The following is a 10,990-nucleotide window of genomic DNA, read 5'->3' as shown; positions in this document are numbered from 1 at the left end:
ACGACTAGGGAGCTGGCTTGCACTGCGGGGAACTTAATATTCAACTTGGATTCTGCAACCCTCAATGGCCTTTTTAAGTTCCATTTGTGCATGTAAAACTCGCACAAACAACCATACCCAGAAACCCATAGACTCCAACAGAGACCCATGCATTCCTACAGACACTCACACGGCAACCCCATAGACTCACACAGAGTCCTTTTGACATGCACAGAGACCAATAGCCTCACACAGAGATCCATACACTCAAGAGACCCAAAAACTCACACAGAAATCCATAGATTCGCACAGAGGTCAATAGAATTTTAATCTGAATATTTATTTATACTGGATGAATCTGATGAGCTATGACGATCTGTTTTCACAGACGTCCAATCGGGCGGGTCAGAACATAACAAAAATACAATACAAAAACTCGACAGGAAAGGTAAAATTGTTTAAATATATACAAATTAAACTGAACTGTTTTTATCTTACCATAGACTAAAATAAACCTGTTGGACTCGCACAGAGACCTTAACCACTAAACCTCAAACAAATAAAACCCTCTAAACCTCTAAACCCCGTAACTATCTAAATCCCTAACCATTTAAACCCATAACCATCTAAACCGCTAACCCTCTCAAACCCTTTACCCTTAAAACCCTAACCCACCAAAAACCCCTCACTCTCCAAACCCCTTAGTCTTTTAACCCTAACCTTCGAAGCCATTAAAAACCAAACCCTCAACCCTCTGAATCCCTAACCCTCTAAACCTTGAAACTCTATCCTTCTAAAACCCTAAATCCCTAATATTCTAAATACCAACCAATCTAAACCACAACCCTCTAATGAACTAACCCTCTAGACCCCTAACCCTCTGAACTCGTAACCTTCTAAATCCTCAACTTCTAAAACCCTAACCCTCAAAACCCTAACCCTCAAAACCCTAAATCCCTAATCTAATCCCAACACATTTAAACCCCAACCCTCTAAAGAACTAACCCTCTAGATGCCTAACCCTTAAAACACCTATACCCCTAAAATGATAACCCTCTAAACACATAACCCACTAAACGTCTAACCCTCTAAACCCATAAATGTTTTTTGGGGTTAGATTGTGTAACTATAAATGTGTCGTTAAACCAGCCACCACCCGACACAGCCAATTAGGAAAATTTGTCACATCAACAAAAAGTGCCATTTAGTGTTGGAGACTAACCCAATATTAGTTGTGAAAGTCTAGGTGTTAAACCCTCTAAACTCTCAAACCACTAAACCCCTAACACTCTAAATCCCTAACCCTTGAAACCCCTATACCTCTAAACCCCTAAACACATACCCTTATAACCTCCTCAACTCCTAACCATCTAAACCATTATTCAACCAACAATCGAAACCCATAAACCTCTAAACACGTAACTCTCTAAACCCTCTAAACTCAAAACGTTCTAAACTCTAACCCTCTAAACACCAAATCCTCTAAAGGACTTTACCCTGAAGACTCCAACCGTCTAAACACCTCACCCTTTAGAACCCTAACCCATAAACCCCAAAAACTCTTAACTGTCTAAACCCTTAACCTTCTAAACCAGACATGGGCAAAGTACGGCCCCCGGGCCGTATACGGCCCGTTGGGCTTTTTAATCCGGCCCGCCGAAATTGTACAAATATTATTAAATTAAATTTTACCTTTCTACTGTAATGCCCCCATTTCCCCATTAGATGGCGCACTTTGACCGGGAGTTACGACATGTTTTTGTATTGTTCATGTTCGTGCAATTTGTTAAATTGCCTTGCAAATAAATGCTTTGCTACCTGTTAAAGGCCAAATCCTTTCATGTTATTATTTTTACACGACATTTATATTAGTTCACAAACACTCCATCCATCTGTTCCTGGCCCGGCCCCTCTGTCAAATTTTAGAACCCATTGTGGCCCACGAGTCAAAAAATTTGCCCACCCCTGTTCTAAACCCTTAAACCCCAAACTGTCTAAACCCCTAAACCTGTAAAACCATAACCCTTTAAACCCCTCACCTTATAAACCTCTAATCCCCAAAACACCGAAACCTCTAAACCCAAAACCTTCTAAAACTCGTAACCTTGTAAACCAAAACACCGAGCAATCAAAACCCATAAACCCCCTAAACCTCTAAACACCGACAGTAACTCTAAACCCTTAACCCTCTAAACCCATAACCTTCTAAACTCTACCAAATAAAAACCTCAGCCTCTTCACCCTTAAAACCCTATCTGTCTAAACTCCTCACCCTTTGAAATCCTAACCCAAATACCACGAAAACCCCAACCCTCTAAACCCCTCACCCTCTAATCCCCTAACCCTCTACACCCTTAACCCACTAAAACCCTAACCCTCAAAACCCCTAATACGCTCAACCCCTAAACATCATAACCCTTAAAACCCCCCAAACCTCTAAACTGCTTACCCCCTAAAAGCCCCAAAACCTCTAAACCCCTAAGTCCATAACCTTATAAACTCCTAACCCTCTAAACCACTAACCCTTTAACAATCAAACCCCATAAACTCTCTAAACACCTAATTCTCTAAACCGAGAACCCTCTAAAACCACAACCTTCTAAACTGTAACCCTCTAAAACTCAACCCTCAAAACCCCTTTACCCTTAAAACCATATCGGTCTAAACCCATCACCCTCTAAAATCCTAACCCATAAACCCCCAAACCTCTAACCCACTGAACCCCTACCCTAAACCCTTAAACACAACATCTTTAAACCCAAAACCCTCTAAATCCCTAACCCTCTTAACCCCTCTACCCTTAAAACCATAACCCTCTGAACCCCTAAACCCCTAACTCTTTAAACCCCTATACCACTAATAGCCTAATCCTCTAAACACCTAACCCTTTAAACCCCTTTACCCTTAAAACCCTAACCCCCTAAACCCCAAATACTCTCAACCCCTAAACCCTATAACCCTCGAAATACCTAAACATATAAACCCCTTATCCCCAAAATACCCCAAAACCTCTAAACCCATAACTTTATAAACCCCTAACCCTCTAAACCCCTAGCCCTTTGTGTAGTGTGTGGTGGGTGTCACGGGGTGTGTGTGGTGGGTGGTGGATATCACAGGGGGGTGTATGTGTGGAGTGTGCATGTGGTGGGTGTGGTGATAGTGGGTGTGGTGATAGTGGTCGTGGTTCACAACTATCCATGACCACCACCTCTACTGTGTGGTGGACCGGCCACCACACAGCAGCGCGCGTCGGAGGAGTGAACGGATGGTTCTCCCTATGCGGGCCAGGCCCCCTCGCTTCCTCTTCTCCTCCTGCATCACCATCGCCTGATCCTCTTTCCTTGTCATCTCCTTCTCCTCCACCACCATATCCTGCACCACCATCTCCTCCTCCTGCTCCTTCTTCGTCGCCACCTCCTCTGTCTCCCCCCCCATCTCCTCTTCGTCCTGCACCACCAGCTCCTCCACCCGGGTCTCCTCCTCCACCACCAGCTCCTCCACCCGGGTCTCTTCCTCCTGCACCACCAGCTCCTCCACCCGGGTCTCCTCCTGCACCACCAGCTCCTCCAGCAGGGTCTCCTGCACCACCAGCTCCTCCACCAGGGTCTCCTCCTGCACCACCAGCCCCTCCACCAGGGTCTCCTCCTGCACCACCAGCTCCTCCACCAGGGTCTCCTCCTGCACCATCAGCTCCTCCACCAGGGTCTCCTCCTGCACCACCAGCTCCTCCACCAGGGTCTCCTCTCCCTGCACCACGAGCTCCTCTACCAGGGTCTCCTCTTCCACCACAACCGTCAGCTTCCATTTAGAGGCCAGGGCAAGCGCGGAGGATGGGGGCAGCGCCGGCTCCGCTCTGTGAAGAGATGCGCACGACACCGTTCCAACTTCCTGCTACAGCAGAGATCGCAGTCCCCCCCCCCCCACCATCGTCCGCGTACGGACTAACTGTGTGCGGAGATAGATTAACCAGGTTAATAACGATGCTGCAATAATGCAGCATACCATGCCCATCGTGGGTCTGGTTACAGAATGGGCATTAGTCTTGCGATATCACACTGGATGAAGGGCTACATGGCAAAGATATGGCTGCCTCATTATTTGTCCTCACAAGGAACCAATTATAAAAATACATCCGTATATAACTGAATGTACACGTGGGGTTTGAACTGTACATGTGTTCGTTTGCAGGCGGCAGGGCTGGAACTCAGTCAAAGAGGGACCTGGGTTTGATTCCCATACTTGGGCCACTTTCTCCGTGTGGAATGTGGAGTGTGTTCTACCCCCTCCCCCCCCCCCCCCGTTTTGTCCTGCATTGTTTCCAAAATCAGAATACATTATTTAGACTGGATGAAGAGGCATCCGATAAGCTATGAAGCTCTTCCTTCACAGATATGCAGTCGAGGCACAGGGTCAGCAAGTTACAACAACAAACAAAAGGAGTGCAACGTGTAAAAATGTAAGCAAGTCACAAAAAATTGAGCACATAAGCACAAAGTACATAAAATCCTGCCAGATTTTCAACACTAAATGTAAACTTGGGCAAGGCAGCAAAACATCAACAAAACAGTCCCAGACCCCACCAAGACAACACACAGTCCCTCAATGAAATTGTACATTATAATGTAAATACATTAACAGGAGCAGAGCCGTCCCCCGGGTACGGTGTACTGGGGAAACCGCCCCGGGCACCGTGCTTTTGGTGGCCCTGTGCTTCGATGTCACGGTGTCAGACATAAAATGTCTTTTTAACACGTAGGCTTTCGCACCAGATTGGCTCACAAATGATGACATCACATTCACATTTATCACTATTTAAGACCGAAACAGGAGTATTTCTCCACAATTCTGGCCGTCACCTTATGAGGCTGGTTGCAATCCCCGGCAAAATGTCGTACTCGAATAGTAAATGTGGTGGGTTTACTTTCCAACACACTGGTGTGCTGATCTAGTAACTAATTGGCACATTTTGTTTACATGATACACCTTACTAATTGGCTGTGTTTGGTGGTGGTGAGTTTAACAACACATGTATATCTATGCGATCTAACCGAAAAAACCCCTGTATTGTTGGTAATACTTCCGATTTAATTGTGACTTGCCCCGGGCCCCAAACCTCCCTATGGACTGCCTTGAACATTGGACAAGCACCTCATGGCTTACCGTCGCTCAGCAGCTCCAAAACACTGTACACTGCCAGGAGCAGCAATGGTGGTGGCGGTGGCGTTGCTGGTGGTGCTGGTGGCCACGGTCCGGAGCCAGCTGTGACCCAGCGCCTGCGCTGGCGTCATGCGACAATCCGGATCCCATCTGTTGAGAGACGCACCGGGGTCACACGCAGCGCACGTGGTGAGAGAGGCGTGGTAAGAGGATTGACGTTCCTTCCCTTCTCCCACGAGGTCCAGGAACGCACAGCAGCAGCGGTAGTCATGGTAGCAGCGGCAATCCTTCAATACGCAGTACTCTAAAAATGCCCTGAGCCCCGCACTGCCGAGGATCATCTTTAACGGACCTCCAAAGAGGGTGATCTTAACACCGGTGATACTGGTCATCGGCAGGTTCACTCAGCTCCACATCTTCCTGGTGATCGGTGGAGGGCGATCGTTGATCACCTTGGTGGGAGAAATCCTCATGGGGAGGGGGGAGGGGGTGGGGGATGATTCTTACCGCAGGCAGGAGCTGACAAAGTCAACAAACTCCGGGTCGTGGCTTTTGAGTGCCCCGTGAAGTGATAAGCTCCCTGGCACCCTTCTCTTGACTGGGGAGAACATCATGCCCAAACGATCTGCAGGAGACATGCACAGCAGGAGAGACACACAGTCACCAACCACCACTTTGCCCACCTACCCACTTGCCCACGTGCCCATTTACCCACCCACTCACCCAAGGAATTGAAAATACAAAGAGGCCCCCCCCCCCATGGCCATCCCCCCAAAAAAACTACAACTCCAGGCCACACCCTAACACTGAATCCGACCGGTTGCTCGCCCCACCCTTCAACTCACCAAAGTAGTGCATTCCGTCAGGAGCTGCATCCATCATGCATCTTGGAGGCAACCCGAGGATCTGCACATGGTTGAGATAAAGGCAAAAGTCACCCGTGTAGCCGCAGCAGACTGTAGGGGCAAGTGCTTATAGTAGTGAGTAGAAACAGCAGCAGCAACAGTAGCGGCACCAGTTGAGGGCCAGGACTGTGGCACACACAGAGAGGGGATGGTTGGCCATATAGAAGTAGGTACACACGGCACCAGGTACACATTTGAGGCTGATTTGTACTAGGGGATGCCCAGTACCGGTTCAAATAATCCTCACTGATGTTGGACGTGAATTGGAATCAAACTCGCATTACCGGGTTTGTAGCTGAGCACGCTAACCGCTACACCACTGCTCCCCCCACACGTACAAGACACACACATACAACATACGATGGCTGCCATTCGCCAGATCACCAAGTAGCCAATCGCCCCCCCTCTCCTGGCTCCACCCCCCCCCCCCCTATAGCCTACAACTTCAAGAAAGGAGGGGGGAATCACGAGCGGGTGAACGCCCAGTTGGAAATACCTCCATGCAGCACGGGAGGTGGTCGTCGCGGCTGTCCGAATGGAATAATTCCCTGCCGGTCGCCAACTCCGCCACTGTGCAGCCCAGTGCCCACATGTCCACTGCACACGTTAATCTGTAGCCCAGCAATACCTCCGGAGATAGGTATGGCAGGGTCCCACCAACACGCAGAGCTGCACAACAACAACAAATATATATGTACGTGTGTGTGTATACTCACTGTGTCATGAACATCATCGTTATCACACACTGTCACATGTACAGACACTAAGAGACTTGCAAACACACACACACTGGAACACAGACACACCCACACGCAGAAACTCACACCCACACGCAGAAACTCACACCCAGGTGAGGTTACTCACGTTGCCTTTTCACAAAAAAGCTGGTGCCAAAGTCCGTGACCCTGATGGTGCCAGCCACGGTATCCTTGAGTAGAACATTTTCCTAAAGGAAGAAAGGCAGAAGGAATTCACACTCGGAGGTTACGCCGATAGCATTCAGCCAGCAGTGGATCAATCACTTACCACGGTACAAACTAAACAGGGGAACTAGGTGAGGCGTAGCGCCGTCATCAACCTTGAGTCAAGTGCAACATTCGCTGTTTTCTGACAGCTGCCACTGGGGGTGCCCCTTTCAAATGCGTCAAGATGAGCGATGTTAGTCGAGGCTCATCACATTTAAAGCTCTCTCAAGCACCATCTAAGTAAAAGGGTGCGGCTCTATAGACAACTTATCCTAGTTGCTCACAGCTGCCCGATAACGAGTTATGGACCAAAAACCACACTCGAGGGCGCACGGATTTCATGACGCTTTCCACCGCGCGTTTGTCTTGGGAAGTTTTCAATTCACAGCATGGAAGCTGACAACGGGCAGCTGTCAGTTCAAACGCGTGTTTGGCACGTTTTGAAAATCATTCTTTTCGGCTCCGGTTTGTGTTTCCCAAAGTTTGGGGCAACGCTGTCATCTACATTGCTGGTTTTATCTGTGGTGAATCCCCCAATAGCGACACGACTCTACACGACAGTTTAATTCATACCAGATCATCACCAGAGGTAACGTGACCCTGCTTCCTTCCAGATAGACGGACAGAGCTAACACATCGACCCTGTGACCAACGTGGTTAGTTTTCTCTATGGACCGAGTCCCCAATAATGACAACTCCGGAACAAAGTCACGCTGAATGCTGTGTCCACTCACTGGCTTGATGTCCGCATGGATGATGCTCCTGGCCTTGGTGTGGCAAAGGAACTTGAGGATGCCCCTGGTGTAAGTTTTCACCATCCCCATGTGCAATTTCCGGAGCCCCGCTTCCGTAATCACATCATAGAGGCTCTCCCTGTGAAAGAGGCAGCAGCAGCAACAACAATGACAACAACGAAGCAGCGTCAGTGTCATACCCTGCAATACTGCGTGGATTCTGATAACGACAATATTAATATTATATTTGCACATTCACGACCGATATGATTCATAGCTCAGTGTGGGTTTAGGTCATCGGTTTGCTGATAAACCAAATCAGTTAGCACATCTGTCCACTTGCTTTCATTGGCTCTGTTTCTGGGTGGTGGAATTATCCATTAGGAGATACAAACTCCACGCAGAAAGGCGTCCGAGTTGAGAATCGAACTCAGGGATTTTCACCGAGGGGCACAAGTGTCTCCACTGCGCTGCAGCCAACCTGCTGATCTAGTGGAGGCGTGGCTATATAAAAGTGGGCGGGGCTGATTGAGAAAAGAGGAGTGGCCTCGTGCACCCGGGACACATTACAGCTCCACAGTACCGCAATGCGTGGGTGGCACAGGAATCCCAAAAGTAACATCTAGCCCCAGTGGTGTGACGTTATCACCCTCCCCTGGTGTGGAAGAGATCGGGGCTTTGATCCCGACCGTGACGGGATCAAAGCGTGGATTTTTCTCCGGGTTCTCTGGTTTTTCCCTCCACATTTAGAAACTTGTGTTTAGAGTATTTGGCTGCTATACATTTCCACATCAGCCACTTTTTTAGCTATCATTTGTAGCCAGGCCGCTTGTGAAAAATAACTGATAGGGCAGTGGGCTTTACCTGTTAAATAAAAGTTTTAGTTTAGCTAATGAAGTTAACCACGCTATGGCGGGGGGGGGGGGGGCGGTGGGAACACATGGTACGTACTTCAACAGCTCCAGGACAATGCAGTGGTGTCCTCTGAAGTCAAAATGGTTCAGGACTTTGATGACGTTGTACTCCTCATCACTGCCCTCGCCCTGAAGTTCCAGAGCCATCTGGAGCTCCTTTCTCTGAAATGTATCATCCTTGGAGCTGTGCAGAGAAAATCCACAAATGAATCATGACTTAGACTTGCTAAAGGAATGACCAGAATCAAATCCTATTCCGAATTAAATAAATAAATATTCGTTCCCCAAGTGTAATGGCATTGTGAGTTCCGGTAGCGCGCTCATGGAAGGTTCCAGAAAGGATCGAGAAGAGGATCAAATAAGCAAGGGATAGAAGGGGGCTTGGGGTGCTGCCTGAACGTAGTGATTCCCTAATGTGTGAATTGAGCCGACTCCGAGCATGGCCCCAGCCACACTCAGGATTCCCAGGAGCTGAGCCAAGCCACGGCTGAGCCACTCATGTATCTTTAACAGCAGCTGAGCGGCTCAAGCCTGAGCCAAACCACGGCTGAGCGAGAGCTGAGCCTGAGTTTTAGAGACTGAGCCACAGCTGAGTCGTGACTGAATGTGGCTCTCACAGAGCAAGGCATTATAACGTGGAATATCATGGGACCTCCTTTGCCAGTACCAAAATATCAGAATAGATTTTCCCTTTTTTTCTGGCAACAAAACAGGTGTTAAGATGTTAAAACACCAAACTGAAACCTTTTACAAGGAATCATGTCTGCATTAACCATAATACTTGTGGTTAGAATGTAAACAAAAAAAATACTCTGATAATATATGCATTGTCTTTGAAACTGATTGGTCCACACCAGAGACAGCTTTCTTCTGAGCCTCGTCTCAAAAATGATGTTAGACCAGAGGACGCCAAAAGGCGTACAGCACAAAGACAAGCGTTATCAGAGTAATGAGAGCTCAGGGTGAACGGCTACATCATGGACCTTCTTTGGGAGTATATTTTGGTACTGGCAAAGGAGGTCCCATGATGTAGCTGCTATAACGCAGAACGCACACGTCATAACACGGAACACGCCTGTTATGACATGGGACAACCCCATTACAGCGTGGAACATGCCTTTTATAGCATGGAACGTGCCCATGATAACGTGGAAGGCTCCCGTTATAACGCGGACCGCACCCATTATAATCCGGAATGCTTCTGTTCTAATGCAGGAAAGCGCCCATTATAACGTGGAATGTGCCCGCTATAAAATTGCAAGGCTGAGCGGTATGACACAGTAGGCGGAATGCGGAATGATCACGTGACGTGACAGCATGCCCTCCGTTATCGATCTCTTCACATCACTGTGTGCGTGTATTATATCTTGCAAAACTTTATCGTTACATTTTATATGGGGATATTATGTTTGCTTAATGTGATTTCCCTTAACGCGGAACTTTTCAGGAATGCATCTACCGGGTTAAATGAAGACTTAATGCAATGTAAGAGTGAACTGATCCAGAACAGGGGGAGAACATACAAACTCCACACAGGAGAGCACCCGAATCAGGAGTCGAACCGGGGACCCTCTACGTGAGGCACGAGTTGTCACCACCTCATCACACGGCCGCCGACAGCACTGGACGTAACAACAACGTCGTCCTTGTGACGACACCACTCTGAATTCTTACCTCAATGGTGATCTCAAGATCTTCACTGCCACCAGGGTGTTCATCTTGTGGTCAAGGCACCGGATCACCTGGCCTTGACCTCCATCCCCAATCTTCTTCAGCACTTCATAGCGGTAGTGGAGGTGCTCATGGTGAACCTGCACAAAATTACACAAATTTAGACTGACTATATTTTGAAAATCACAACATGTGAGCATTATTTTACAAAATAATTGCTTTTATTAAGTGTTTGGTTTTCTTAAATCTGTAATTGTGGAATGCTCTGATGTCTGCTGGCCGAGTCACCCTAAAAAAAAGCTCTTTAGCTCAATGGGCTTAACTTGGGAAATAAACTTCTGATTGTGAAGTGTGTGGGAGAGTGCACGTGTGCTTTCTCTGGTTGGTTGGTGCTTAAATTGCAATAACAAGAAGCCACGAACCCCGCGACCGCTGCGCCCTGTGACCGCCCCCACGGCGGGGGCTTTGTGGCGAGTCTCACCGGAATGTAATGATGTTCGTGGTCGTCGTATCCATCGTTGTTGTGTCCACGGGATCTGTTGCTGAGCGCAAAGTACCATACTTTCTGTATGGCGACAAGCTCCAGCTTCTCCCGGTGGGTCATTTGTGGGCCAAAGAGAGCCAGGATTTCTGCAGGCAAGAGAATAACAACAGCTGTCGGTGAT

Source organism: Petromyzon marinus, chromosome 59, assembly GCF_048934315.1.
Source record: "Petromyzon marinus isolate PM22_M1 ecotype Great Lakes invasive population chromosome 59, UKy_Petmar_22M1.pri1.0, whole genome shotgun sequence".
In the NCBI taxonomy this organism is placed as follows: Eukaryota; Metazoa; Chordata; class Hyperoartia; order Petromyzontiformes; family Petromyzontidae; genus Petromyzon; species Petromyzon marinus.
Note: the sequence above shows the minus strand (reverse complement) of the source record.